The 26237-nt window shown below is 50.7% G+C and overlaps 37 non-coding genes across 37 annotated transcripts; 18 read left to right on the top strand and 19 right to left on the bottom strand.

Annotated features, from left to right (window-relative positions):
* Positions 1-136: 136 nt before the first annotated feature.
* On the bottom strand, positions 137-209 carry TRNAR-CCU (transfer RNA arginine (anticodon CCU)). Its single transcript has one exon. It is a non-coding gene; the product is annotated as a tRNA-Arg (tRNA).
* A 694-nt stretch (positions 210-903) lies between these two features.
* Positions 904-976, top strand: TRNAA-AGC (transfer RNA alanine (anticodon AGC)). Its single transcript has one exon. It is a non-coding gene; the product is annotated as a tRNA-Ala (tRNA).
* Positions 977-1576: 600 nt separating this feature from the next.
* On the bottom strand, positions 1577-1649 carry TRNAR-CCU (transfer RNA arginine (anticodon CCU)). The gene has a single exon. It is a non-coding gene; the product is annotated as a tRNA-Arg (tRNA).
* Positions 1650-2343: 694 nt separating this feature from the next.
* Positions 2344-2416, top strand: TRNAA-AGC (transfer RNA alanine (anticodon AGC)). The gene has a single exon. It is a non-coding gene; the product is annotated as a tRNA-Ala (tRNA).
* A 600-nt stretch (positions 2417-3016) lies between these two features.
* TRNAR-CCU (transfer RNA arginine (anticodon CCU)) lies at positions 3017-3089 on the bottom strand. The gene has a single exon. It is a non-coding gene; the product is annotated as a tRNA-Arg (tRNA).
* Positions 3090-3783: 694 nt separating this feature from the next.
* Positions 3784-3856, top strand: TRNAA-AGC (transfer RNA alanine (anticodon AGC)). The gene has a single exon. It is a non-coding gene; the product is annotated as a tRNA-Ala (tRNA).
* Positions 3857-4456: 600 nt separating this feature from the next.
* Positions 4457-4529, bottom strand: TRNAR-CCU (transfer RNA arginine (anticodon CCU)). Its single transcript has one exon. It is a non-coding gene; the product is annotated as a tRNA-Arg (tRNA).
* A 694-nt stretch (positions 4530-5223) lies between these two features.
* Positions 5224-5296, top strand: TRNAA-AGC (transfer RNA alanine (anticodon AGC)). Its single transcript has one exon. It is a non-coding gene; the product is annotated as a tRNA-Ala (tRNA).
* A 600-nt stretch (positions 5297-5896) lies between these two features.
* On the bottom strand, positions 5897-5969 carry TRNAR-CCU (transfer RNA arginine (anticodon CCU)). Its single transcript has one exon. It is a non-coding gene; the product is annotated as a tRNA-Arg (tRNA).
* Positions 5970-6663: 694 nt separating this feature from the next.
* On the top strand, positions 6664-6736 carry TRNAA-AGC (transfer RNA alanine (anticodon AGC)). The gene has a single exon. It is a non-coding gene; the product is annotated as a tRNA-Ala (tRNA).
* Positions 6737-7336: 600 nt separating this feature from the next.
* On the bottom strand, positions 7337-7409 carry TRNAR-CCU (transfer RNA arginine (anticodon CCU)). The gene has a single exon. It is a non-coding gene; the product is annotated as a tRNA-Arg (tRNA).
* Positions 7410-8103: 694 nt separating this feature from the next.
* Positions 8104-8176, top strand: TRNAA-AGC (transfer RNA alanine (anticodon AGC)). Its single transcript has one exon. It is a non-coding gene; the product is annotated as a tRNA-Ala (tRNA).
* Positions 8177-8776: 600 nt separating this feature from the next.
* TRNAR-CCU (transfer RNA arginine (anticodon CCU)) lies at positions 8777-8849 on the bottom strand. Its single transcript has one exon. It is a non-coding gene; the product is annotated as a tRNA-Arg (tRNA).
* Positions 8850-9543: 694 nt separating this feature from the next.
* TRNAA-AGC (transfer RNA alanine (anticodon AGC)) lies at positions 9544-9616 on the top strand. The gene has a single exon. It is a non-coding gene; the product is annotated as a tRNA-Ala (tRNA).
* A 600-nt stretch (positions 9617-10216) lies between these two features.
* On the bottom strand, positions 10217-10289 carry TRNAR-CCU (transfer RNA arginine (anticodon CCU)). The gene has a single exon. It is a non-coding gene; the product is annotated as a tRNA-Arg (tRNA).
* A 694-nt stretch (positions 10290-10983) lies between these two features.
* TRNAA-AGC (transfer RNA alanine (anticodon AGC)) lies at positions 10984-11056 on the top strand. The gene has a single exon. It is a non-coding gene; the product is annotated as a tRNA-Ala (tRNA).
* Positions 11057-11656: 600 nt separating this feature from the next.
* TRNAR-CCU (transfer RNA arginine (anticodon CCU)) lies at positions 11657-11729 on the bottom strand. The gene has a single exon. It is a non-coding gene; the product is annotated as a tRNA-Arg (tRNA).
* A 694-nt stretch (positions 11730-12423) lies between these two features.
* On the top strand, positions 12424-12496 carry TRNAA-AGC (transfer RNA alanine (anticodon AGC)). Its single transcript has one exon. It is a non-coding gene; the product is annotated as a tRNA-Ala (tRNA).
* A 600-nt stretch (positions 12497-13096) lies between these two features.
* Positions 13097-13169, bottom strand: TRNAR-CCU (transfer RNA arginine (anticodon CCU)). Its single transcript has one exon. It is a non-coding gene; the product is annotated as a tRNA-Arg (tRNA).
* A 694-nt stretch (positions 13170-13863) lies between these two features.
* TRNAA-AGC (transfer RNA alanine (anticodon AGC)) lies at positions 13864-13936 on the top strand. The gene has a single exon. It is a non-coding gene; the product is annotated as a tRNA-Ala (tRNA).
* Positions 13937-14536: 600 nt separating this feature from the next.
* On the bottom strand, positions 14537-14609 carry TRNAR-CCU (transfer RNA arginine (anticodon CCU)). The gene has a single exon. It is a non-coding gene; the product is annotated as a tRNA-Arg (tRNA).
* A 694-nt stretch (positions 14610-15303) lies between these two features.
* Positions 15304-15376, top strand: TRNAA-AGC (transfer RNA alanine (anticodon AGC)). The gene has a single exon. It is a non-coding gene; the product is annotated as a tRNA-Ala (tRNA).
* Positions 15377-15976: 600 nt separating this feature from the next.
* On the bottom strand, positions 15977-16049 carry TRNAR-CCU (transfer RNA arginine (anticodon CCU)). Its single transcript has one exon. It is a non-coding gene; the product is annotated as a tRNA-Arg (tRNA).
* A 694-nt stretch (positions 16050-16743) lies between these two features.
* Positions 16744-16816, top strand: TRNAA-AGC (transfer RNA alanine (anticodon AGC)). Its single transcript has one exon. It is a non-coding gene; the product is annotated as a tRNA-Ala (tRNA).
* A 600-nt stretch (positions 16817-17416) lies between these two features.
* On the bottom strand, positions 17417-17489 carry TRNAR-CCU (transfer RNA arginine (anticodon CCU)). The gene has a single exon. It is a non-coding gene; the product is annotated as a tRNA-Arg (tRNA).
* A 694-nt stretch (positions 17490-18183) lies between these two features.
* Positions 18184-18256, top strand: TRNAA-AGC (transfer RNA alanine (anticodon AGC)). Its single transcript has one exon. It is a non-coding gene; the product is annotated as a tRNA-Ala (tRNA).
* Positions 18257-18856: 600 nt separating this feature from the next.
* On the bottom strand, positions 18857-18929 carry TRNAR-CCU (transfer RNA arginine (anticodon CCU)). Its single transcript has one exon. It is a non-coding gene; the product is annotated as a tRNA-Arg (tRNA).
* Positions 18930-19623: 694 nt separating this feature from the next.
* Positions 19624-19696, top strand: TRNAA-AGC (transfer RNA alanine (anticodon AGC)). The gene has a single exon. It is a non-coding gene; the product is annotated as a tRNA-Ala (tRNA).
* A 600-nt stretch (positions 19697-20296) lies between these two features.
* On the bottom strand, positions 20297-20369 carry TRNAR-CCU (transfer RNA arginine (anticodon CCU)). Its single transcript has one exon. It is a non-coding gene; the product is annotated as a tRNA-Arg (tRNA).
* Positions 20370-21063: 694 nt separating this feature from the next.
* On the top strand, positions 21064-21136 carry TRNAA-AGC (transfer RNA alanine (anticodon AGC)). Its single transcript has one exon. It is a non-coding gene; the product is annotated as a tRNA-Ala (tRNA).
* A 600-nt stretch (positions 21137-21736) lies between these two features.
* Positions 21737-21809, bottom strand: TRNAR-CCU (transfer RNA arginine (anticodon CCU)). Its single transcript has one exon. It is a non-coding gene; the product is annotated as a tRNA-Arg (tRNA).
* Positions 21810-22503: 694 nt separating this feature from the next.
* Positions 22504-22576, top strand: TRNAA-AGC (transfer RNA alanine (anticodon AGC)). Its single transcript has one exon. It is a non-coding gene; the product is annotated as a tRNA-Ala (tRNA).
* Positions 22577-23176: 600 nt separating this feature from the next.
* Positions 23177-23249, bottom strand: TRNAR-CCU (transfer RNA arginine (anticodon CCU)). Its single transcript has one exon. It is a non-coding gene; the product is annotated as a tRNA-Arg (tRNA).
* Positions 23250-23943: 694 nt separating this feature from the next.
* TRNAA-AGC (transfer RNA alanine (anticodon AGC)) lies at positions 23944-24016 on the top strand. The gene has a single exon. It is a non-coding gene; the product is annotated as a tRNA-Ala (tRNA).
* A 600-nt stretch (positions 24017-24616) lies between these two features.
* TRNAR-CCU (transfer RNA arginine (anticodon CCU)) lies at positions 24617-24689 on the bottom strand. Its single transcript has one exon. It is a non-coding gene; the product is annotated as a tRNA-Arg (tRNA).
* A 694-nt stretch (positions 24690-25383) lies between these two features.
* TRNAA-AGC (transfer RNA alanine (anticodon AGC)) lies at positions 25384-25456 on the top strand. The gene has a single exon. It is a non-coding gene; the product is annotated as a tRNA-Ala (tRNA).
* Positions 25457-26056: 600 nt separating this feature from the next.
* On the bottom strand, positions 26057-26129 carry TRNAR-CCU (transfer RNA arginine (anticodon CCU)). Its single transcript has one exon. It is a non-coding gene; the product is annotated as a tRNA-Arg (tRNA).
* Positions 26130-26237: the final 108 nt, after the last annotated feature.

The following is a 26237-nucleotide window of genomic DNA, read 5'->3' as shown; positions in this document are numbered from 1 at the left end:
GCATTTAAAGTCTGCTACCAGCAGAGCACGTTCTGGACTTCACAGCGCCCAGCAAAGTACTAGCCTGCGCCCACCCCCTACTACCGCAAAAACCTTTTGCATGCTTTGGCAGAAGTGTGAACAAAATGCCACGAACCACCCCAGATGGGACTCGAACCCACAATCCCTGGCTTAGGAGGCCAGTGCCTTATCCATTAGGCCACTGGGGCCACTCGACAGAGAAGGGGAAAGTTCTTTCTTTTCCTCTTCTCTCACTGGAGTCACGGGTACTGGCCCACTGAAAAGGGCAAGTTGGCTCACGTCCAAAGCTGCAGTGTCCCAGCACACGCGGGCAAAAGGCACCTGCTTGCACTCGGCTGGACACTTCCGCTTTATGGGACACACGATGGAAAGTGGACTCAATTCCCAGACCTAACTCTTACCTGTTTGGTATTCTGACGCTCGATTGTAAAATATGGCCAGCTGGTAAAAATGACAAAGGGCACTCCAGCGCTGGTCCTTTGGCTGCAGGCGGCGTGTCAGCGGCCTAAAACAGCAAGAAATAGCGAGAGAAATAAAGTGAGAAGCAAGCACCTTTTCAATTGGGCTCTCGGGTCTATGGGACTGGCGTGCAGCCTCTTGATCACAATCGCAGGTCCAGCGTGAAAGGGCGTGGCAGTGGAGTCACTCTGCTATTAATACCTGGTTGGCCAATCCTCGTTGCAATGGATGGCCATCTGCAGCTTTACTTGTAGCTCCACTGAAGGTATTTTGTTTTGGGCAAAGGGGTGAGATTGTGATTTCCTCTGCGGCAGATGAAGAGAAAGGGCTTTATGCACTACAGGTCCCTGGACAGCCAAGCAAGTGTGAGCCGGAGACTGTGCTTCAGCTCTGAAGCAGTGTATCGAGAGCCTTCGAGGAGGAGGGGAATTAGCTCAGATGGTAGAGCGCTCGCTTAGCATGCGAGAGGTAGCGGGATCGATGCCCGCATTCTCCAGCAAGACGCTTTTACTTCATTTTCACTATTTTATTCAAAACTCGCCAATCGTCGCAAATAAAGTCATGTGCTCGCTTCTGTTTTTTTTACTATCATCCTAAAAGTCTTCCGTCCACTTTCTGCTATCCCAAAGAGTCATCCGCGCGAGGGCCGGCAACAGGCGTGATACTGTGCAACAGGCGCATTGCATGGCATTGGTGACATATTCAGGAAATTCCACTTTGATGCCACCCAGGGCTGTTAACCTTTTATTTCATTTCAATACGATGCTTCGAATAATTGGTTCAAAGTGCGCAGCCTTTGCTCTTTTATTTCGTTTTCATCGGAGCAGGTCGGAGCTGGCAGAAGAGTGAGCCCTGTCTGCAGGAGCTCTGATTCCAGAAAGCATATTTTCCCTGTCTTTCTTACCACTCATCTGTGTCTCTTCGCTGACATGAGGCGTTGCTACACTCTGCAGTCTCCCGGCATTTAAAGTCTGCTACCAGCAGAGCACGTTCTGGACTTCACAGCGCCCAGCAAAGTACTAGCCTGCGCCCACCCCCTACTACCGCAAAAACCTTTTGCATGCTTTGGCAGAAGTGTGAACAAAATGCCACGAACCACCCCAGATGGGACTCGAACCCACAATCCCTGGCTTAGGAGGCCAGTGCCTTATCCATTAGGCCACTGGGGCCACTCGACAGAGAAGGGGAAAGTTCTTTCTTTTCCTCTTCTCTCACTGGAGTCACGGGTACTGGCCCACTGAAAAGGGCAAGTTGGCTCACGTCCAAAGCTGCAGTGTCCCAGCACACGCGGGCAAAAGGCACCTGCTTGCACTCGGCTGGACACTTCCGCTTTATGGGACACACGATGGAAAGTGGACTCAATTCCCAGACCTAACTCTTACCTGTTTGGTATTCTGACGCTCGATTGTAAAATATGGCCAGCTGGTAAAAATGACAAAGGGCACTCCAGCGCTGGTCCTTTGGCTGCAGGCGGCGTGTCAGCGGCCTAAAACAGCAAGAAATAGCGAGAGAAATAAAGTGAGAAGCAAGCACCTTTTCAATTGGGCTCTCGGGTCTATGGGACTGGCGTGCAGCCTCTTGATCACAAGCGCAGGTCCAGCGTGAAAGGGCGTGGCAGTGGAGTCACTCTGCTATTAATACCTGGTTGGCCAATCCTCGTTGCAATGGATGGCCATCTGCAGCTTTACTTGTAGCTCCACTGAAGGTATTTTGTTTTGGGCAAAGGGGTGAGATTGTGATTTCCTCTGCCGCAGATGAAGAGAAAGGGCTTTATGCACTACAGGTCCCTGGACAGCCAAGCAAGTGTGAGCCGGAGATTGTGCTTCAGCTCTGAAGCAGTGTATCGAGAGCCTTCGAGGAGGAGGGGAATTAGCTCAGATGGTAGAGCGCTCGCTTAGCATGCGAGAGGTAGCGGGATCGATGCCCGCATTCTCCAGCAAGACGCTTTTTCTTCATTTTCACTATTTTATTCAAAACTCGCCAATCGTCGCAAATAAAGTCATGTGCTCGCTTCTGTTTTTTTTACTATCATCCTAAAAGTCTTCCGTCCACTTTCTGCTATCCCAAAGAGTCACCCGCGCGAGGGCCGGCAACAGGCGTGATACTGTGCAACAGGCGCATTGCATGGCATTGGTGACATATTCAGGAAATTCCACTTTGATGCCACCCAGGGCTGTTAACCTTTTATTTCATTTCAATACGATGCTTCGAATAATTGGTTCAAAGTGCGCAGCCTTTGCTCTTTTATTTCGTTTTCATCGGAGCAGGTCGGAGCTGGCAGAAGAGTGAGCCCTGTCTGCAGGAGCTCTGATTCCAGAAAGCATATTTTCCCTGTCTTTCTTACCACTCATCTGTGTCTCTTCGCTGACATGAGGCGTTGCTACACTCTGCAGTCTCCCGGCATTTAAAGTCTGCTACCAGCAGAGCACGTTCTGGACTTCACAGCGCCCAGCAAAGTACTAGCCTGCGCCCACCCCCTACTACCGCAAAAACCTTTTGCATGCTTTGGCAGAAGTGTGAACAAAATGCCACGAACCACCCCAGATGGGACTCGAACCCACAATCCCTGGCTTAGGAGGCCAGTGCCTTATCCATTAGGCCACTGGGGCCACTCGACAGAGAAGGGGAAAGTTCTTTCTTTTCCTCTTCTCTCACTGGAGTCACGGGTACTGGCCCACTGAAAAGGGCAAGTTGGCTCACGTCCAAAGCTGCAGTGTCCCAGCACACGCGGGCAAAAGGCACCTGCTTGCACTCGGCTGGACACTTCCGCTTTATGGGACACACGATGGAAAGTGGACTCAATTCCCAGACCTAACTCTTACCTGTTTGGTATTCTGACGCTCGATTGTAAAATATGGCCAGCTGGTAAAAATGACAAAGGGCACTCCAGCGCTGGTCCTTTGGCTGCAGGCGGCGTGTCAGCGGCCTAAAACAGCAAGAAATAGCGAGAGAAATAAAGTGAGAAGCAAGCACCTTTTCAATTGGGCTCTCGGGTCTATGGGACTGGCGTGCAGCCTCTTGATCACAAGCGCAGGTCCAGCGTGAAAGGGCGTGGCAGTGGAGTCACTCTGCTATTAATACCTGGTTGGCCAATCCTCGTTGCAATGGATGGCCATCTGCAGCTTTACTTGTAGCTCCACTGAAGGTATTTTGTTTTGGGCAAAGGGGTGAGATTGTGATTTCCTCTGCGGCAGATGAAGAGAAAGGGCTTTATGCACTACAGGTCCCTGGACAGCCAAGCAAGTGTGAGCCGGAGACTGTGCTTCAGCTCTGAAGCAGTGTATCGAGAGCCTTCGAGGAGGAGGGGAATTAGCTCAGATGGTAGAGCGCTCGCTTAGCATGCGAGAGGTAGCGGGATCGATGCCCGCATTCTCCAGCAAGACGCTTTTACTTCATTTTCACTATTTTATTCAAAACTCGCCAATCGTCGCAAATAAAGTCATGTGCTCGCTTCTGTTTTTTTTACTATCATCCTAAAAGTCTTCCGTCCACTTTCTGCTATCCCAAAGAGTCATCCGCGCGAGGGCCGGCAACAGGCGTGATACTGTGCAACAGGCGCATTGCATGGCATTGGTGACATATTCAGGAAATTCCACTTTGATGCCACCCAGGGCTGTTAACCTTTTATTTCATTTCAATACGATGCTTCGAATAATTGGTTCAAAGTGCGCAGCCTTTGCTCTTTTATTTCGTTTTCATCGGAGCAGGTCGGAGCTGGCAGAAGAGTGAGCCCTGTCTGCAGGAGCTCTGATTCCAGAAAGCATATTTTCCCTGTCTTTCTTACCACTCATCTGTGTCTCTTCGCTGACATGAGGCGTTGCTACACTCTGCAGTCTCCCGGCATTTAAAGTCTGCTACCAGCAGAGCACGTTCTGGACTTCACAGCGCCCAGCAAAGTACTAGCCTGCGCCCACCCCCTACTACCGCAAAAACCTTTTGCATGCTTTGGCAGAAGTGTGAACAAAATGCCACGAACCACCCCAGATGGGACTCGAACCCACAATCCCTGGCTTAGGAGGCCAGTGCCTTATCCATTAGGCCACTGGGGCCACTCGACAGAGAAGGGGAAAGTTCTTTCTTTTCCTCTTCTCTCACTGGAGTCACGGGTACTGGCCCACTGAAAAGGGCAAGTTGGCTCACGTCCAAAGCTGCAGTGTCCCAGCACACGCGGGCAAAAGGCACCTGCTTGCACTCGGCTGGACACTTCCGCTTTATGGGACACACGATGGAAAGTGGACTCAATTCCCAGACCTAACTCTTACCTGTTTGGTATTCTGACGCTCGATTGTAAAATATGGCCAGCTGGTAAAAATGACAAAGGGCACTCCAGCGCTGGTCCTTTGGCTGCAGGCGGCGTGTCAGCGGCCTAAAACAGCAAGAAATAGCGAGAGAAATAAAGTGAGAAGCAAGCACCTTTTCAATTGGGCTCTCGGGTCTATGGGACTGGCGTGCAGCCTCTTGATCACAAGCGCAGGTCCAGCGTGAAAGGGCGTGGCAGTGGAGTCACTCTGCTATTAATACCTGGTTGGCCAATCCTCGTTGCAATGGATGGCCATCTGCAGCTTTACTTGTAGCTCCACTGAAGGTATTTTGTTTTGGGCAAAGGGGTGAGATTGTGATTTCCTCTGCGGCAGATGAAGAGAAAGGGCTTTATGCACTACAGGTCCCTGGACAGCCAAGCAAGTGTGAGCCGGAGACTGTGCTTCAGCTCTGAAGCAGTGTATCGAGAGCCTTCGAGGAGGAGGGGAATTAGCTCAGATGGTAGAGCGCTCGCTTAGCATGCGAGAGGTAGCGGGATCGATGCCCGCATTCTCCAGCAAGACGCTTTTACTTCATTTTCACTATTTTATTCAAAACTCGCCAATCGTCGCAAATAAAGTCATGTGCTCGCTTCTGTTTTTTTTACTATCATCCTAAAAGTCTTCCGTCCACTTTCTGCTATCCCAAAGAGTCATCCGCGCGAGGGCCGGCAACAGGCGTGATACTGTGCAACAGGCGCATTGCATGGCATTGGTGACATATTCAGGAAATTCCACTTTGATGCCACCCAGGGCTGTTAACCTTTTATTTCATTTCAATACGATGCTTCGAATAATTGGTTCAAAGTGCGCAGCCTTTGCTCTTTTATTTCGTTTTCATCGGAGCAGGTCGGAGCTGGCAGAAGAGTGAGCCCTGTCTGCAGGAGCTCTGATTCCAGAAAGCATATTTTCCCTGTCTTTCTTACCACTCATCTGTGTCTCTTCGCTGACATGAGGCGTTGCTACACTCTGCAGTCTCCCGGCATTTAAAGTCTGCTACCAGCAGAGCACGTTCTGGACTTCACAGCGCCCAGCAAAGTACTAGCCTGCGCCCACCCCCTACTACCGCAAAAACCTTTTGCATGCTTTGGCAGAAGTGTGAACAAAATGCCACGAACCACCCCAGATGGGACTCGAACCCACAATCCCTGGCTTAGGAGGCCAGTGCCTTATCCATTAGGCCACTGGGGCCACTCGACAGAGAAGGGGAAAGTTCTTTCTTTTCCTCTTCTCTCACTGGAGTCACGGGTACTGGCCCACTGAAAAGGGCAAGTTGGCTCACGTCCAAAGCTGCAGTGTCCCAGCACACGCGGGCAAAAGGCACCTGCTTGCACTCGGCTGGACACTTCCGCTTTATGGGACACACGATGGAAAGTGGACTCAATTCCCAGACCTAACTCTTACCTGTTTGGTATTCTGACGCTCGATTGTAAAATATGGCCAGCTGGTAAAAATGACAAAGGGCACTCCAGCGCTGGTCCTTTGGCTGCAGGCGGCGTGTCAGCGGCCTAAAACAGCAAGAAATAGCGAGAGAAATAAAGTGAGAAGCAAGCACCTTTTCAATTGGGCTCTCGGGTCTATGGGACTGGCGTGCAGCCTCTTGATCACAAGCGCAGGTCCAGCGTGAAAGGGCGTGGCAGTGGAGTCACTCTGCTATTAATACCTGGTTGGCCAATCCTCGTTGCAATGGATGGCCATCTGCAGCTTTACTTGTAGCTCCACTGAAGGTATTTTGTTTTGGGCAAAGGGGTGAGATTGTGATTTCCTCTGCGGCAGATGAAGAGAAAGGGCTTTATGCACTACAGGTCCCTGGACAGCCAAGCAAGTGTGAGCCGGAGACTGTGCTTCAGCTCTGAAGCAGTGTATCGAGAGCCTTCGAGGAGGAGGGGAATTAGCTCAGATGGTAGAGCGCTCGCTTAGCATGCGAGAGGTAGCGGGATCGATGCCCGCATTCTCCAGCAAGACGCTTTTTCTTCATTTTCACTATTTTATTCAAAACTCGCCAATCGTCGCAAATAAAGTCATGTGCTCGCTTCTGTTTTTTTTACTATCATCCTAAAAGTCTTCCGTCCACTTTCTGCTATCCCAAAGAGTCATCCGCGCGAGGGCCGGCAACAGGCGTGATACTGTGCAACAGGCGCATTGCATGGCATTGGTGACATATTCAGGAAATTCCACTTTGATGCCACCCAGGGCTGTTAACCTTTTATTTCATTTCAATACGATGCTTCGAATAATTGGTTCAAAGTGCGCAGCCTTTGCTCTTTTATTTCGTTTTCATCGGAGCAGGTCGGAGCTGGCAGAAGAGTGAGCCCTGTCTGCAGGAGCTCTGATTCCAGAAAGCATATTTTCCCTGTCTTTCTTACCACTCATCTGTGTCTCTTCGCTGACATGAGGCGTTGCTACACTCTGCAGTCTCCCGGCATTTAAAGTCTGCTACCAGCAGAGCACGTTCTGGACTTCACAGCGCCCAGCAAAGTACTAGCCTGCGCCCACCCCCTACTACCGCAAAAACCTTTTGCATGCTTTGGCAGAAGTGTGAACAAAATGCCACGAACCACCCCAGATGGGACTCGAACCCACAATCCCTGGCTTAGGAGGCCAGTGCCTTATCCATTAGGCCACTGGGGCCACTCGACAGAGAAGGGGAAAGTTCTTTCTTTTCCTCTTCTCTCACTGGAGTCACGGGTACTGGCCCACTGAAAAGGGCAAGTTGGCTCACGTCCAAAGCTGCAGTGTCCCAGCACACGCGGGCAAAAGGCACCTGCTTGCACTCGGCTGGACACTTCCGCTTTATGGGACACACGATGGAAAGTGGACTCAATTCCCAGACCTAACTCTTACCTGTTTGGTATTCTGACGCTCGATTGTAAAATATGGCCAGCTGGTAAAAATGACAAAGGGCACTCCAGCGCTGGTCCTTTGGCTGCAGGCGGCGTGTCAGCGGCCTAAAACAGCAAGAAATAGCGAGAGAAATAAAGTGAGAAGCAAGCACCTTTTCAATTGGGCTCTCGGGTCTATGGGACTGGCGTGCAGCCTCTTGATCACAAGCGCAGGTCCAGCGTGAAAGGGCGTGGCAGTGGAGTCACTCTGCTATTAATACCTGGTTGGCCAATCCTCGTTGCAATGGATGGCCATCTGCAGCTTTACTTGTAGCTCCACTGAAGGTATTTTGTTTTGGGCAAAGGGGTGAGATTGTGATTTCCTCTGCGGCAGATGAAGAGAAAGGGCTTTATGCACTACAGGTCCCTGGACAGCCAAGCAAGTGTGAGCCGGAGACTGTGCTTCAGCTCTGAAGCAGTGTATCGAGAGCCTTCGAGGAGGAGGGGAATTAGCTCAGATGGTAGAGCGCTCGCTTAGCATGCGAGAGGTAGCGGGATCGATGCCCGCATTCTCCAGCAAGACGCTTTTACTTCATTTTCACTATTTTATTCAAAACTCGCCAATCGTCGCAAATAAAGTCATGTGCTCGCTTCTGTTTTTTTTACTATCATCCTAAAAGTCTTCCGTCCACTTTCTGCTATCCCAAAGAGTCATCCGCGCGAGGGCCGGCAACAGGCGTGATACTGTGCAACAGGCGCATTGCATGGCATTGGTGACATATTCAGGAAATTCCACTTTGATGCCACCCAGGGCTGTTAACCTTTTATTTCATTTCAATACGATGCTTCGAATAATTGGTTCAAAGTGCGCAGCCTTTGCTCTTTTATTTCGTTTTCATCGGAGCAGGTCGGAGCTGGCAGAAGAGTGAGCCCTGTCTGCAGGAGCTCTGATTCCAGAAAGCATATTTTCCCTGTCTTTCTTACCACTCATCTGTGTCTCTTCGCTGACATGAGGCGTTGCTACACTCTGCAGTCTCCCGGCATTTAAAGTCTGCTACCAGCAGAGCACGTTCTGGACTTCACAGCGCCCAGCAAAGTACTAGCCTGCGCCCACCCCCTACTACCGCAAAAACCTTTTGCATGCTTTGGCAGAAGTGTGAACAAAATGCCACGAACCACCCCAGATGGGACTCGAACCCACAATCCCTGGCTTAGGAGGCCAGTGCCTTATCCATTAGGCCACTGGGGCCACTCGACAGAGAAGGGGAAAGTTCTTTCTTTTCCTCTTCTCTCACTGGAGTCACGGGTACTGGCCCACTGAAAAGGGCAAGTTGGCTCACGTCCAAAGCTGCAGTGTCCCAGCACACGCGGGCAAAAGGCACCTGCTTGCACTCGGCTGGACACTTCCGCTTTATGGGACACACGATGGAAAGTGGACTCAATTCCCAGACCTAACTCTTACCTGTTTGGTATTCTGACGCTCGATTGTAAAATATGGCCAGCTGGTAAAAATGACAAAGGGCACTCCAGCGCTGGTCCTTTGGCTGCAGGCGGCGTGTCAGCGGCCTAAAACAGCAAGAAATAGCGAGAGAAATAAAGTGAGAAGCAAGCACCTTTTCAATTGGGCTCTCGGGTCTATGGGACTGGCGTGCAGCCTCTTGATCACAAGCGCAGGTCCAGCGTGAAAGGGCGTGGCAGTGGAGTCACTCTGCTATTAATACCTGGTTGGCCAATCCTCGTTGCAATGGATGGCCATCTGCAGCTTTACTTGTAGCTCCACTGAAGGTATTTTGTTTTGGGCAAAGGGGTGAGATTGTGATTTCCTCTGCGGCAGATGAAGAGAAAGGGCTTTATGCACTACAGGTCCCTGGACAGCCAAGCAAGTGTGAGCCGGAGACTGTGCTTCAGCTCTGAAGCAGTGTATCGAGAGCCTTCGAGGAGGAGGGGAATTAGCTCAGATGGTAGAGCGCTCGCTTAGCATGCGAGAGGTAGCGGGATCGATGCCCGCATTCTCCAGCAAGACGCTTTTACTTCATTTTCACTATTTTATTCAAAACTCGCCAATCGTCGCAAATAAAGTCATGTGCTCGCTTCTGTTTTTTTTACTATCATCCTAAAAGTCTTCCGTCCACTTTCTGCTATCCCAAAGAGTCATCCGCGCGAGGGCCGGCAACAGGCGTGATACTGTGCAACAGGCGCATTGCATGGCATTGGTGACATATTCAGGAAATTCCACTTTGATGCCACCCAGGGCTGTTAACCTTTTATTTCATTTCAATACGATGCTTCGAATAATTGGTTCAAAGTGCGCAGCCTTTGCTCTTTTATTTCGTTTTCATCGGAGCAGGTCGGAGCTGGCAGAAGAGTGAGCCCTGTCTGCAGGAGCTCTGATTCCAGAAAGCATATTTTCCCTGTCTTTCTTACCACTCATCTGTGTCTCTTCGCTGACATGAGGCGTTGCTACACTCTGCAGTCTCCCGGCATTTAAAGTCTGCTACCAGCAGAGCACGTTCTGGACTTCACAGCGCCCAGCAAAGTACTAGCCTGCGCCCACCCCCTACTACCGCAAAAACCTTTTGCATGCTTTGGCAGAAGTGTGAACAAAATGCCACGAACCACCCCAGATGGGACTCGAACCCACAATCCCTGGCTTAGGAGGCCAGTGCCTTATCCATTAGGCCACTGGGGCCACTCGACAGAGAAGGGGAAAGTTCTTTCTTTTCCTCTTCTCTCACTGGAGTCACGGGTACTGGCCCACTGAAAAGGGCAAGTTGGCTCACGTCCAAAGCTGCAGTGTCCCAGCACACGCGGGCAAAAGGCACCTGCTTGCACTCGGCTGGACACTTCCGCTTTATGGGACACACGATGGAAAGTGGACTCAATTCCCAGACCTAACTCTTACCTGTTTGGTATTCTGACGCTCGATTGTAAAATATGGCCAGCTGGTAAAAATGACAAAGGGCACTCCAGCGCTGGTCCTTTGGCTGCAGGCGGCGTGTCAGCGGCCTAAAACAGCAAGAAATAGCGAGAGAAATAAAGTGAGAAGCAAGCACCTTTTCAATTGGGCTCTCGGGTCTATGGGACTGGCGTGCAGCCTCTTGATCACAAGCGCAGGTCCAGCGTGAAAGGGCGTGGCAGTGGAGTCACTCTGCTATTAATACCTGGTTGGCCAATCCTCGTTGCAATGGATGGCCATCTGCAGCTTTACTTGTAGCTCCACTGAAGGTATTTTGTTTTGGGCAAAGGGGTGAGATTGTGATTTCCTCTGCCGCAGATGAAGAGAAAGGGCTTTATGCACTACAGGTCCCTGGACAGCCAAGCAAGTGTGAGCCGGAGATTGTGCTTCAGCTCTGAAGCAGTGTATCGAGAGCCTTCGAGGAGGAGGGGAATTAGCTCAGATGGTAGAGCGCTCGCTTAGCATGCGAGAGGTAGCGGGATCGATGCCCGCATTCTCCAGCAAGACGCTTTTTCTTCATTTTCACTATTTTATTCAAAACTCGCCAATCGTCGCAAATAAAGTCATGTGCTCGCTTCTGTTTTTTTTACTATCATCCTAAAAGTCTTCCGTCCACTTTCTGCTATCCCAAAGAGTCACCCGCGCGAGGGCCGGCAACAGGCGTGATACTGTGCAACAGGCGCATTGCATGGCATTGGTGACATATTCAGGAAATTCCACTTTGATGCCACCCAGGGCTGTTAACCTTTTATTTCATTTCAATACGATGCTTCGAATAATTGGTTCAAAGTGCGCAGCCTTTGCTCTTTTATTTCGTTTTCATCGGAGCAGGTCGGAGCTGGCAGAAGAGTGAGCCCTGTCTGCAGGAGCTCTGATTCCAGAAAGCATATTTTCCCTGTCTTTCTTACCACTCATCTGTGTCTCTTCGCTGACATGAGGCGTTGCTACACTCTGCAGTCTCCCGGCATTTAAAGTCTGCTACCAGCAGAGCACGTTCTGGACTTCACAGCGCCCAGCAAAGTACTAGCCTGCGCCCACCCCCTACTACCACAAAAACCTTTTGCATGCTTTGGCAGAAGTGTGAACAAAATGCCACGAACCACCCCAGATGGGACTCGAACCCACAATCCCTGGCTTAGGAGGCCAGTGCCTTATCCATTAGGCCACTGGGGCCACTCGACAGAGAAGGGGAAAGTTCTTTCTTTTCCTCTTCTCTCACTGGAGTCACGGGTACTGGCCCACTGAAAAGGGCAAGTTGGCTCACGTCCAAAGCTGCAGTGTCCCAGCACACGCGGGCAAAAGGCACCTGCTTGCACTCGGCTGGACACTTCCGCTTTATGGGACACACGATGGAAAGTGGACTCAATTCCCAGACCTAACTCTTACCTGTTTGGTATTCTGACGCTCGATTGTAAAATATGGCCAGCTGGTAAAAATGACAAAGGGCACTCCAGCGCTGGTCCTTTGGCTGCAGGCGGCGTGTCAGCGGCCTAAAACAGCAAGAAATAGCGAGAGAAATAAAGTGAGAAGCAAGCACCTTTTCAATTGGGCTCTCGGGTCTATGGGACTGGCGTGCAGCCTCTTGATCACAAGCGCAGGTCCAGCGTGAAAGGGCGTGGCAGTGGAGTCACTCTGCTATTAATACCTGGTTGGCCAATCCTCGTTGCAATGGATGGCCATCTGCAGCTTTACTTGTAGCTCCACTGAAGGTATTTTGTTTTGGGCAAAGGGGTGAGATTGTGATTTCCTCTGCGGCAGATGAAGAGAAAGGGCTTTATGCACTACAGGTCCCTGGACAGCCAAGCAAGTGTGAGCCGGAGACTGTGCTTCAGCTCTGAAGCAGTGTATCGAGAGCCTTCGAGGAGGAGGGGAATTAGCTCAGATGGTAGAGCGCTCGCTTAGCATGCGAGAGGTAGCGGGATCGATGCCCGCATTCTCCAGCAAGACGCTTTTACTTCATTTTCACTATTTTATTCAAAACTCGCCAATCGTCGCAAATAAAGTCATGTGCTCGCTTCTGTTTTTTTTACTATCATCCTAAAAGTCTTCCGTCCACTTTCTGCTATCCCAAAGAGTCATCCGCGCGAGGGCCGGCAACAGGCGTGATACTGTGCAACAGGCGCATTGCATGGCATTGGTGACATATTCAGGAAATTCCACTTTGATGCCACCCAGGGCTGTTAACCTTTTATTTCATTTCAATACGATGCTTCGAATAATTGGTTCAAAGTGCGCAGCCTTTGCTCTTTTATTTCGTTTTCATCGGAGCAGGTCGGAGCTGGCAGAAGAGTGAGCCCTGTCTGCAGGAGCTCTGATTCCAGAAAGCATATTTTCCCTGTCTTTCTTACCACTCATCTGTGTCTCTTCGCTGACATGAGGCGTTGCTACACTCTGCAGTCTCCCGGCATTTAAAGTCTGCTACCAGCAGAGCACGTTCTGGACTTCACAGCGCCCAGCAAAGTACTAGCCTGCGCCCACCCCCTACTACCGCAAAAACCTTTTGCATGCTTTGGCAGAAGTGTGAACAAAATGCCACGAACCACCCCAGATGGGACTCGAACCCACAATCCCTGGCTTAGGAGGCCAGTGCCTTATCCATTAGGCCACTGGGGCCACTCGACAGAGAAGGGGAAAGTTCTTTCTTTTCCTCTTCTCTCACTGGAGTCACGGGTACTGGCCCACTGAAAAGGGCAAGTTGGCTCACGTCCAAAGCTGCAGTGTCCCAGCACACGCGGGCAAAAGGCACCTGCTTGCACTCGGCTGGACACTTCCGCTTTATGGGACACACGATGGAAAGTGGACTCAATTCCCAGACCTAACTCTTACCTGTTTGGTATTCTGACGCTCGATTGTAAAATATGGCCAGCTGGTAAAAATGACAAAGGGCACTCCAGCGCTGGTCCTTTGGCTGCAGGCGGCGTGTCAGCGGCCTAAAACAGCAAGAAATAGCGAGAGAAATAAAGTGAGAAGCAAGCACCTTTTCAATTGGGCTCTCGGGTCTATGGGACTGGCGTGCAGCCTCTTGATCACAATCGCAGGTCCAGCGTGAAAGGGCGTGGCAGTGGAGTCACTCTGCTATTAATACCTGGTTGGCCAATCCTCGTTGCAATGGATGGCCATCTGCAGCTTTACTTGTAGCTCCACTGAAGGTATTTTGTTTTGGGCAAAGGGGTGAGATTGTGATTTCCTCTGCGGCAGATGAAGAGAAAGGGCTTTATGCACTACAGGTCCCTGGACAGCCAAGCAAGTGTGAGCCGGAGACTGTGCTTCAGCTCTGAAGCAGTGTATCGAGAGCCTTCGAGGAGGAGGGGAATTAGCTCAGATGGTAGAGCGCTCGCTTAGCATGCGAGAGGTAGCGGGATCGATGCCCGCATTCTCCAGCAAGACGCTTTTACTTCATTTTCACTATTTTATTCAAAACTCGCCAATCGTCGCAAATAAAGTCATGTGCTCGCTTCTGTTTTTTTTACTATCATCCTAAAAGTCTTCCGTCCACTTTCTGCTATCCCAAAGAGTCATCCGCGCGAGGGCCGGCAACAGGCGTGATACTGTGCAACAGGCGCATTGCATGGCATTGGTGACATATTCAGGAAATTCCACTTTGATGCCACCCAGGGCTGTTAACCTTTTATTTCATTTCAATACGATGCTTCGAATAATTGGTTCAAAGTGCGCAGCCTTTGCTCTTTTATTTCGTTTTCATCGGAGCAGGTCGGAGCTGGCAGAAGAGTGAGCCCTGTCTGCAGGAGCTCTGATTCCAGAAAGCATATTTTCCCTGTCTTTCTTACCACTCATCTGTGTCTCTTCGCTGACATGAGGCGTTGCTACACTCTGCAGTCTCCCGGCATTTAAAGTCTGCTACCAGCAGAGCACGTTCTGGACTTCACAGCGCCCAGCAAAGTACTAGCCTGCGCCCACCCCCTACTACCGCAAAAACCTTTTGCATGCTTTGGCAGAAGTGTGAACAAAATGCCACGAACCACCCCAGATGGGACTCGAACCCACAATCCCTGGCTTAGGAGGCCAGTGCCTTATCCATTAGGCCACTGGGGCCACTCGACAGAGAAGGGGAAAGTTCTTTCTTTTCCTCTTCTCTCACTGGAGTCACGGGTACTGGCCCACTGAAAAGGGCAAGTTGGCTCACGTCCAAAGCTGCAGTGTCCCAGCACACGCGGGCAAAAGGCACCTGCTTGCACTCGGCTGGACACTTCCGCTTTATGGGACACACGATGGAAAGTGGACTCAATTCCCAGACCTAACTCTTACCTGTTTGGTATTCTGACGCTCGATTGTAAAATATGGCCAGCTGGTAAAAATGACAAAGGGCACTCCAGCGCTGGTCCTTTGGCTGCAGGCGGCGTGTCAGCGGCCTAAAACAGCAAGAAATAGCGAGAGAAATAAAGTGAGAAGCAAGCACCTTTTCAATTGGGCTCTCGGGTCTATGGGACTGGCGTGCAGCCTCTTGATCACAAGCGCAGGTCCAGCGTGAAAGGGCGTGGCAGTGGAGTCACTCTGCTATTAATACCTGGTTGGCCAATCCTCGTTGCAATGGATGGCCATCTGCAGCTTTACTTGTAGCTCCACTGAAGGTATTTTGTTTTGGGCAAAGGGGTGAGATTGTGATTTCCTCTGCCGCAGATGAAGAGAAAGGGCTTTATGCACTACAGGTCCCTGGACAGCCAAGCAAGTGTGAGCCGGAGATTGTGCTTCAGCTCTGAAGCAGTGTATCGAGAGCCTTCGAGGAGGAGGGGAATTAGCTCAGATGGTAGAGCGCTCGCTTAGCATGCGAGAGGTAGCGGGATCGATGCCCGCATTCTCCAGCAAGACGCTTTTTCTTCATTTTCACTATTTTATTCAAAACTCGCCAATCGTCGCAAATAAAGTCATGTGCTCGCTTCTGTTTTTTTTACTATCATCCTAAAAGTCTTCCGTCCACTTTCTGCTATCCCAAAGAGTCACCCGCGCGAGGGCCGGCAACAGGCGTGATACTGTGCAACAGGCGCATTGCATGGCATTGGTGACATATTCAGGAAATTCCACTTTGATGCCACCCAGGGCTGTTAACCTTTTATTTCATTTCAATACGATGCTTCGAATAATTGGTTCAAAGTGCGCAGCCTTTGCTCTTTTATTTCGTTTTCATCGGAGCAGGTCGGAGCTGGCAGAAGAGTGAGCCCTGTCTGCAGGAGCTCTGATTCCAGAAAGCATATTTTCCCTGTCTTTCTTACCACTCATCTGTGTCTCTTCGCTGACATGAGGCGTTGCTACACTCTGCAGTCTCCCGGCATTTAAAGTCTGCTACCAGCAGAGCACGTTCTGGACTTCACAGCGCCCAGCAAAGTACTAGCCTGCGCCCACCCCCTACTACCGCAAAAACCTTTTGCATGCTTTGGCAGAAGTGTGAACAAAATGCCACGAACCACCCCAGATGGGACTCGAACCCACAATCCCTGGCTTAGGAGGCCAGTGCCTTATCCATTAGGCCACTGGGGCCACTCGACAGAGAAGGGGAAAGTTCTTTCTTTTCCTCTTCTCTCACTGGAGTCACGGGTACTGGCCCACTGAAAAGGGCAAGTTGGCTCACGTCCAAAGCTGCAGTGTCCCAGCACACGCGGGCAAAAGGCACCTGCTTGCACTCGGCTGGACACTTCCGCTTTATGGGACACACGATGGAAAGTGGACTCAATTCCCAGACCTAACTCTTACCTGTTTGGTATTCTGACGCTCGATTGTAAAATATGGCCAGCTGGTAAAAATGACAAAGGGCACTCCAGCGCTGGTCCTTTGGCTGCAGGCGGCGTGTCAGCGGCCTAAAACAGCAAGAAATAGCGAGAGAAATAAAGTGAGAAGCAAGCACCTTTTCAATTGGGCTCTCGGGTCTATGGGACTGGCGTGCAGCCTCTTGATCACAAGCGCAGGTCCAGCGTGAAAGGGCGTGGCAGTGGAGTCACTCTGCTATTAATACCTGGTTGGCCAATCCTCGTTGCAATGGATGGCCATCTGCAGCTTTACTTGTAGCTCCACTGAAGGTATTTTGTTTTGGGCAAAGGGGTGAGATTGTGATTTCCTCTGCGGCAGATGAAGAGAAAGGGCTTTATGCACTACAGGTCCCTGGACAGCCAAGCAAGTGTGAGCCGGAGACTGTGCTTCAGCTCTGAAGCAGTGTATCGAGAGCCTTCGAGGAGGAGGGGAATTAGCTCAGATGGTAGAGCGCTCGCTTAGCATGCGAGAGGTAGCGGGATCGATGCCCGCATTCTCCAGCAAGACGCTTTTACTTCATTTTCACTATTTTATTCAAAACTCGCCAATCGTCGCAAATAAAGTCATGTGCTCGCTTCTGTTTTTTTTACTATCATCCTAAAAGTCTTCCGTCCACTTTCTGCTATCCCAAAGAGTCATCCGCGCGAGGGCCGGCAACAGGCGTGATACTGTGCAACAGGCGCATTGCATGGCATTGGTGACATATTCAGGAAATTCCACTTTGATGCCACCCAGGGCTGTTAACCTTTTATTTCATTTCAATACGATGCTTCGAATAATTGGTTCAAAGTGCGCAGCCTTTGCTCTTTTATTTCGTTTTCATCGGAGCAGGTCGGAGCTGGCAGAAGAGTGAGCCCTGTCTGCAGGAGCTCTGATTCCAGAAAGCATATTTTCCCTGTCTTTCTTACCACTCATCTGTGTCTCTTCGCTGACATGAGGCGTTGCTACACTCTGCAGTCTCCCGGCATTTAAAGTCTGCTACCAGCAGAGCACGTTCTGGACTTCACAGCGCCCAGCAAAGTACTAGCCTGCGCCCACCCCCTACTACCGCAAAAACCTTTTGCATGCTTTGGCAGAAGTGTGAACAAAATGCCACGAACCACCCCAGATGGGACTCGAACCCACAATCCCTGGCTTAGGAGGCCAGTGCCTTATCCATTAGGCCACTGGGGCCACTCGACAGAGAAGGGGAAAGTTCTTTCTTTTCCTCTTCTCTCACTGGAGTCACGGGTACTGGCCCACTGAAAAGGGCAAGTTGGCTCACGTCCAAAGCTGCAGTGTCCCAGCACACGCGGGCAAAAGGCACCTGCTTGCACTCGGCTGGACACTTCCGCTTTATGGGACACACGATGGAAAGTGGACTCAATTCCCAGACCTAACTCTTACCTGTTTGGTATTCTGACGCTCGATTGTAAAATATGGCCAGCTGGTAAAAATGACAAAGGGCACTCCAGCGCTGGTCCTTTGGCTGCAGGCGGCGTGTCAGCGGCCTAAAACAGCAAGAAATAGCGAGAGAAATAAAGTGAGAAGCAAGCACCTTTTCAATTGGGCTCTCGGGTCTATGGGACTGGCGTGCAGCCTCTTGATCACAAGCGCAGGTCCAGCGTGAAAGGGCGTGGCAGTGGAGTCACTCTGCTATTAATACCTGGTTGGCCAATCCTCGTTGCAATGGATGGCCATCTGCAGCTTTACTTGTAGCTCCACTGAAGGTATTTTGTTTTGGGCAAAGGGGTGAGATTGTGATTTCCTCTGCGGCAGATGAAGAGAAAGGGCTTTATGCACTACAGGTCCCTGGACAGCCAAGCAAGTGTGAGCCGGAGACTGTGCTTCAGCTCTGAAGCAGTGTATCGAGAGCCTTCGAGGAGGAGGGGAATTAGCTCAGATGGTAGAGCGCTCGCTTAGCATGCGAGAGGTAGCGGGATCGATGCCCGCATTCTCCAGCAAGACGCTTTTACTTCATTTTCACTATTTTATTCAAAACTCGCCAATCGTCGCAAATAAAGTCATGTGCTCGCTTCTGTTTTTTTTACTATCATCCTAAAAGTCTTCCGTCCACTTTCTGCTATCCCAAAGAGTCATCCGCGCGAGGGCCGGCAACAGGCGTGATACTGTGCAACAGGCGCATTGCATGGCATTGGTGACATATTCAGGAAATTCCACTTTGATGCCACCCAGGGCTGTTAACCTTTTATTTCATTTCAATACGATGCTTCGAATAATTGGTTCAAAGTGCGCAGCCTTTGCTCTTTTATTTCGTTTTCATCGGAGCAGGTCGGAGCTGGCAGAAGAGTGAGCCCTGTCTGCAGGAGCTCTGATTCCAGAAAGCATATTTTCCCTGTCTTTCTTACCACTCATCTGTGTCTCTTCGCTGACATGAGGCGTTGCTACACTCTGCAGTCTCCCGGCATTTAAAGTCTGCTACCAGCAGAGCACGTTCTGGACTTCACAGCGCCCAGCAAAGTACTAGCCTGCGCCCACCCCCTACTACCGCAAAAACCTTTTGCATGCTTTGGCAGAAGTGTGAACAAAATGCCACGAACCACCCCAGATGGGACTCGAACCCACAATCCCTGGCTTAGGAGGCCAGTGCCTTATCCATTAGGCCACTGGGGCCACTCGACAGAGAAGGGGAAAGTTCTTTCTTTTCCTCTTCTCTCACTGGAGTCACGGGTACTGGCCCACTGAAAAGGGCAAGTTGGCTCACGTCCAAAGCTGCAGTGTCCCAGCACACGCGGGCAAAAGGCACCTGCTTGCACTCGGCTGGACACTTCCGCTTTATGGGACACACGATGGAAAGTGGACTCAATTCCCAGACCTAACTCTTACCTGTTTGGTATTCTGACGCTCGATTGTAAAATATGGCCAGCTGGTAAAAATGACAAAGGGCACTCCAGCGCTGGTCCTTTGGCTGCAGGCGGCGTGTCAGCGGCCTAAAACAGCAAGAAATAGCGAGAGAAATAAAGTGAGAAGCAAGCACCTTTTCAATTGGGCTCTCGGGTCTATGGGACTGGCGTGCAGCCTCTTGATCACAAGCGCAGGTCCAGCGTGAAAGGGCGTGGCAGTGGAGTCACTCTGCTATTAATACCTGGTTGGCCAATCCTCGTTGCAATGGATGGCCATCTGCAGCTTTACTTGTAGCTCCACTGAAGGTATTTTGTTTTGGGCAAAGGGGTGAGATTGTGATTTCCTCTGCCGCAGATGAAGAGAAAGGGCTTTATGCACTACAGGTCCCTGGACAGCCAAGCAAGTGTGAGCCGGAGATTGTGCTTCAGCTCTGAAGCAGTGTATCGAGAGCCTTCGAGGAGGAGGGGAATTAGCTCAGATGGTAGAGCGCTCGCTTAGCATGCGAGAGGTAGCGGGATCGATGCCCGCATTCTCCAGCAAGACGCTTTTTCTTCATTTTCACTATTTTATTCAAAACTCGCCAATCGTCGCAAATAAAGTCATGTGCTCGCTTCTGTTTTTTTTACTATCATCCTAAAAGTCTTCCGTCCACTTTCTGCTATCCCAAAGAGTCACCCGCGCGAGGGCCGGCAACAGGCGTGATACTGTGCAACAGGCGCATTGCATGGCATTGGTGACATATTCAGGAAATTCCACTTTGATGCCACCCAGGGCTGTTAACCTTTTATTTCATTTCAATACGATGCTTCGAATAATTGGTTCAAAGTGCGCAGCCTTTGCTCTTTTATTTCGTTTTCATCGGAGCAGGTCGGAGCTGGCAGAAGAGTGAGCCCTGTCTGCAGGAGCTCTGATTCCAGAAAGCATATTTTCCCTGTCTTTCTTACCACTCATCTGTGTCTCTTCGCTGACATGAGGCGTTGCTACACTCTGCAGTCTCCCGGCATTTAAAGTCTGCTACCAGCAGAGCACGTTCTGGACTTCACAGCGCCCAGCAAAGTACTAGCCTGCGCCCACCCCCTACTACCGCAAAAACCTTTTGCATGCTTTGGCAGAAGTGTGAACAAAATGCCACGAACCACCCCAGATGGGACTCGAACCCACAATCCCTGGCTTAGGAGGCCAGTGCCTTATCCATTAGGCCACTGGGGCAACTCGACAGAGAAGGGGAAAGTTCTTTCTTTTCCTCTTCTCTCACTGGAGTCACGGGTACTGGCCCACTGAAAAGGGCAAGTTGGCTCACGTCCAAAGCTGCAGTGTCCCAGCACACGCGGGCAAAAGGCACCTGCTTGCACTCGGCTGGACACTTCCGCTTTATGGGACACACGATGGAAAGTGGACTCAATTCCCAGACCTAACTCTTACCTGTTTGGTATTCTGACGCTCGATTGTAAAATATGGCCAGCTGGTAAAAATGACAAAGGGCACTCCAGCGCTGGTCCTTTGGCTGCAGGCGGCGTGTCAGCGGCCTAAAACAGCAAGAAATAGCGAGAGAAATAAAGTGAGAAGCAAGCACCTTTTCAATTGGGCTCTCGGGTCTATGGGACTGGCGTGCAGCCTCTTGATCACAAGCGCAGGTCCAGCGTGAAAGGGCGTGGGAGTGGAGTCACTCTGCTATTAATACCTGGTTGGCCAATCCTCGTTGCAATGGATGGCCATCTGCAGCTTTACTTGTAGCTCCACTGAAGGTATTTTGTTTTGGGCAAAGGGGTGAGATTGTGATTTCCTCTGCGGCAGATGAAGAGAAAGGGCTTTATGCACTACAGGTCCCTGGACAGCCAAGCAAGTGTGAGCCGGAGACTGTGCTTCAGCTCTGAAGCAGTGTATCGAGAGCCTTCGAGGAGGAGGGGAATTAGCTCAGATGGTAGAGCGCTCGCTTAGCATGCGAGAGGTAGCGGGATCGATGCCCGCATTCTCCAGCAAGACGCTTTTTCTTCATTTTCACTATTTTATTCAAAACTCGCCAATCGTCGCAAATAAAGTCATGTGCTCGCTTCTGTTTTTTTTACTATCATCCTAAAAGTCTTCCGTCCACTTTCTGCTATCCCAAAGAGTCATCCGCGCGAGGGCCGGCAACAGGCGTGATACTGTGCAACAGGCGCATTGCATGGCATTGGTGACATATTCAGGAAATTCCACTTTGATGCCACCCAGGGCTGTTAACCTTTTATTTCATTTCAATACGATGCTTCGAATAATTGGTTCAAAGTGCGCAGCCTTTGCTCTTTTATTTCGTTTTCATCGGAGCAGGTCGGAGCTGGCAGAAGAGTGAGCCCTGTCTGCAGGAGCTCTGATTCCAGAAAGCATATTTTCCCTGTCTTTCTTACCACTCATCTGTGTCTCTTCGCTGACATGAGGCGTTGCTACACTCTGCAGTCTCCCGGCATTTAAAGTCTGCTACCAGCAGAGCACGTTCTGGACTTCACAGCGCCCAGCAAAGTACTAGCCTGCGCCCACCCCCTACTACCGCAAAAACCTTTTGCATGCTTTGGCAGAAGTGTGAACAAAATGCCACGAACCACCCCAGATGGGACTCGAACCCACAATCCCTGGCTTAGGAGGCCAGTGCCTTATCCATTAGGCCACTGGGGCAACTCGACAGAGAAAGGGAAAGTTCTTTCTTTTCCTCTTCTCTCACTGGAGTCACGGGTACTGGCCCACTGAAAAGGGCAAGTTGGCTCACGTCCAAAGCTGCAGTGTCCCAGCACACGCGGGCAAAAGGCACCTGCTTGCACTCGGCTGGACACTTCCGCTTTATGGGACACACGATGGAAAGTGGACTCAATTCCCAGACCTAACTCTTACCTGTTTGGTATTCTGACGCTCGATTGTAAAATATGGCCAGCTGGTAAAAATGACAAAGGGCACTCCAGCGCTGGTCCTTTGGCTGCAGGCGGCGTGTCAGCGGCCTAAAACAGCAAGAAATAGCGAGAGAAATAAAGTGAGAAGCAAGCACCTTTTCAATTGGGCTCTCGGGTCTATGGGACTGGCGTGCAGCCTCTTGATCACAAGCGCAGGTCCAGCGTGAAAGGGCGTGGCAGTGGAGTCACTCTGCTATTAATACCTGGTTGGCCAATCCTCGTTGCAATGGATGGCCATCTGCAGCTTTACTTGTAGCTCCACTGAAGGTATTTTGTTTTGGGCAAAGGGGTGAGATTGTGAATTCCTCTGCGGCAGATGAAGAGAAAGGGCTTTATGCACTACAGGTCCCTGGACAGCCAAGCAAGTGTGAGCCGGAGACTGTGCTTCAGCTCTGAAGCAGTGTATCGAGAGCCTTCGAGGAGGAGGGGAATTAGCTCAGATGGTAGAGCGCTCGCTTAGCATGCGAGAGGTAGCGGGATCGATGCCCGCATTCTCCAGCAAGACGCTTTTTCTTCATTTTCACTATTTTATTCAAAACTCGCCAATCGTCGCAAATAAAGTCATGTGCTCGCTTCTGTTTTTTTTACTATCATCCTAAAAGTCTTCCGTCCACTTTCTGCTATCCCAAAGAGTCATCCGCGCGAGGGCCGGCAACAGGCGTGATACTGTGCAACAGGCGCATTGCATGGCATTGGTGACATATTCAGGAAATTCCACTTTGATGCCACCCAGGGCTGTTAACCTTTTATTTAATTTCAATACGATGCTTCGAATAATTGGTTCAAAGTGCGCAGCCTTTGCTCTTTTATTTCGTTTTCATCGGAGCAGGTCGGAGCTGGCAGAAGAGTGAGCCCTGTCTGCAGGAGCTCTGATTCCAGAAAGCATATTTTCCCTGTCTTTCTTACCACTCATCTGTGTCTCTTCGCTGACATGAGGGGTTGCTACACTCTGCAGTCTCCCGGCATTTAAAGTCTGCTACCAGCAGAGCACGTTCTGGACTTCACAGCGCCCAGCAAAGTACTAGCCTGCGCCCACCCCCTACTACCGCAAAAACCTTTTGCATGCTTTGGCAGAAGTGTGAACAAAATGCCACGAACCACCCCAGATGGGACTCGAACCCACAATCCCTGGCTTAGGAGGCCAGTGCCTTATCCATTAGGCCACTGGGGCCACTCGACAGAGAAGGGGAAAGTTCTTTCTTTTCCTCTTCTCTCACTGGAGTCACGGGTACTGGCCCACTGAAAAGGGCAAGTTGGCTCACGTCCAAAGCTGCAGTGTCCCAGCACACGCGGGCAAAAGGCACCTGCTTGCACTCGGCTGGACACTTCCGCTTTATGGGACACACGATGGAAAGTGGACTCAATTCCCAGACCTAACTCTTACCTGTTTGGTATTCTGACGCTCGATTGTAAAATATGGCCAGCTGGTAAAAATGACAAAGGGCACTCCAGCGCTGGTCCTTTGGCTGCAGGCGGCGTGTCAGCGGCCTAAAACAGCAAGAAATAGCGAGAGAAATAAAGTGAGAAGCAAGCACCTTTTCAATTGGGCTCTCGGGTCTATGGGACTGGCGTGCAGCCTCTTGATCACAAGCGCAGGTCCAGCGTGAAAGGGCGTGGCAGTGGAGTCACTCTGCTATTAATACCTGGTTGGCCAATCCTCGTTGCAATGGATGGCCATCTGCAGCTTTACTTGTAGCTCCACTGAAGGTATTTTGTTTTGGGCAAAGGGGTGAGATTGTGATTTCCTCTGCGGCAGATGAAGAGAAAGGGCTTTATGCACTACAGGTCCCTGGACAGCCAAGCAAGTGTGAGCCGGAGACTGTGCTTCAGCTCTGAAGCAGTGTATCGAGAGCCTTCGAGGAGGAGGGGAATTAGCTCAGATGGTAGAGCGCTCGCTTAGCATGCGAGAGGTAGCGGGATCGATGCCCGCATTCTCCAGCAAGACGCTTTTACTTCATTTTCACTATTTTATTCAAAACTCGCCAATCGTCGCAAATAAAGTCATGTGCTCGCTTCTGTTTTTTTTACTATCATCCTAAAAGTCTTCCGTCCACTTTCTGCTATCCCAAAGAGTCATCCGCGCGAGGGCCGGCAACAGGCGTGATACTGTGCAACAGGCGCATTGCATGGCATTGGTGACATATTCAGGAAATTCCACTTTGATGCCACCCAGGGCTGTTAACCTTTTATTTCATTTCAATACGATGCTTCGAATAATTGGTTCAAAGTGCGCAGCCTTTGCTCTTTTATTTCGTTTTCATCGGAGCAGGTCGGAGCTGGCAGAAGAGTGAGCCCTGTCTGCAGGAGCTCTGATTCCAGAAAGCATATTTTCCCTGTCTTTCTTACCACTCATCTGTGTCTCTTCGCTGACATGAGGCGTTGCTACACTCTGCAGTCTCCCGGCATTTAAAGTCTGCTACCAGCAGAGCACGTTCTGGACTTCACAGCGCCCAGCAAAGTACTAGCCTGCGCCCACCCCCTACTACCGCAAAAACCTTTTGCATGCTTTGGCAGAAGTGTGAACAAAATGCCACGAACCACCCCAGATGGGACTCGAACCCACAATCCCTGGCTTAGGAGGCCAGTGCCTTATCCATTAGGCCACTGGGGCCACTCGACAGAGAAGGGGAAAGTTCTTTCTTTTCCTCTTCTCTCACTGGAGTCACGGGTACTGGCCCACTGAAAAGGGCAAGTTGGCTCACGTCCAAAGCTGCAGTGTCCCAGCACACGCGGGCAAAAGGCACCTGCTTGCACTCGGCTGGACACTTCCGCTTTATGGGACACACGATGGAAAGTGGACTCAATTCCCAGACCTAACTCTTACCTGTTTGGTATTCTGACGCTCGATTGTAAAATATGGCCAGCTGGTAAAAATGACAAAGGGCACTCCAGCGCTGGTCCTTTGGCTGCAGGCGGCGTGTCAGCGGCCTAAAACAGCAAGAAATAGCGAGAGAAATAAAGTGAGAAGCAAGCACCTTTTCAATTGGGCTCTCGGGTCTATGGGACTGGCGTGCAGCCTCTTGATCACAAGCGCAGGTCCAGCGTGAAAGGGCGTGGCAGTGGAGTCACTCTGCTATTAATACCTGGTTGGCCAATCCTCGTTGCAATGGATGGCCATCTGCAGCTTTACTTGTAGCTCCACTGAAGGTATTTTGTTTTGGGCAAAGGGGTGAGATTGTGATTTCCTCTGCGGCAGATGAAGAGAAAGGGCTTTATGCACTACAGGTCCCTGGACAGCCAAGCAAGTGTGAGCCGGAGACTGTGCTTCAGCTCTGAAGCAGTGTATCGAGAGCCTTCGAGGAGGAGGGGAATTAGCTCAGATGGTAGAGCGCTCGCTTAGCATGCGAGAGGTAGCGGGATCGATGCCCGCATTCTCCAGCAAGACGCTTTTACTTCATTTTCACTATTTTATTCAAAACTCGCCAATCGTCGCAAATAAAGTCATGTGCTCGCTTCTGTTTTTTTTACTATCATCCTAAAAGTCTTCCGTCCACTTTCTGCTATCCCAAAGAGTCATCCGCGCGAGGGCCGGCAACAGGCGTGATACTGTGCAACAGGCGCATTGCATGGCATTGGTGACATATTCAGGAAATTCCACTTTGATGCCACCCAGGGCTGTTAACCTTTTATTTCATTTCAATACGATGCTTCGAATAATTGGTTCAAAGTGCGCAGCCTTTGCTCTTTTATTTCGTTTTCATCGGAGCAGGTCGGAGCTGGCAGAAGAGTGAGCCCTGTCTGCAGGAGCTCTGATTCCAGAAAGCATATTTTCCCTGTCTTTCTTACCACTCATCTGTGTCTCTTCGCTGACATGAGGCGTTGCTACACTCTGCAGTCTCCCGGCATTTAAAGTCTGCTACCAGCAGAGCACGTTCTGGACTTCACAGCGCCCAGCAAAGTACTAGCCTGCGCCCACCCCCTACTACCGCAAAAACCTTTTGCATGCTTTGGCAGAAGTGTGAACAAAATGCCACGAACCACCCCAGATGGGACTCGAACCCACAATCCCTGGCTTAGGAGGCCAGTGCCTTATCCATTAGGCCACTGGGGCCACTCGACAGAGAAGGGGAAAGTTCTTTCTTTTCCTCTTCTCTCACTGGAGTCACGGGTACTGGCCCACTGAAAAGGGCAAGTTGGCTCACGTCCAAAGCTGCAGTGT

This window comes from Ambystoma mexicanum, chromosome 5q (genome assembly GCF_040938575.1).
Source record: "Ambystoma mexicanum isolate Mex_15411 chromosome 5q, UKY_AmexF1_1, whole genome shotgun sequence".
In the NCBI taxonomy this organism is placed as follows: domain Eukaryota; kingdom Metazoa; phylum Chordata; class Amphibia; order Caudata; family Ambystomatidae; genus Ambystoma; species Ambystoma mexicanum.
This window is presented reverse-complemented; position numbering and strand designations above follow the sequence as displayed.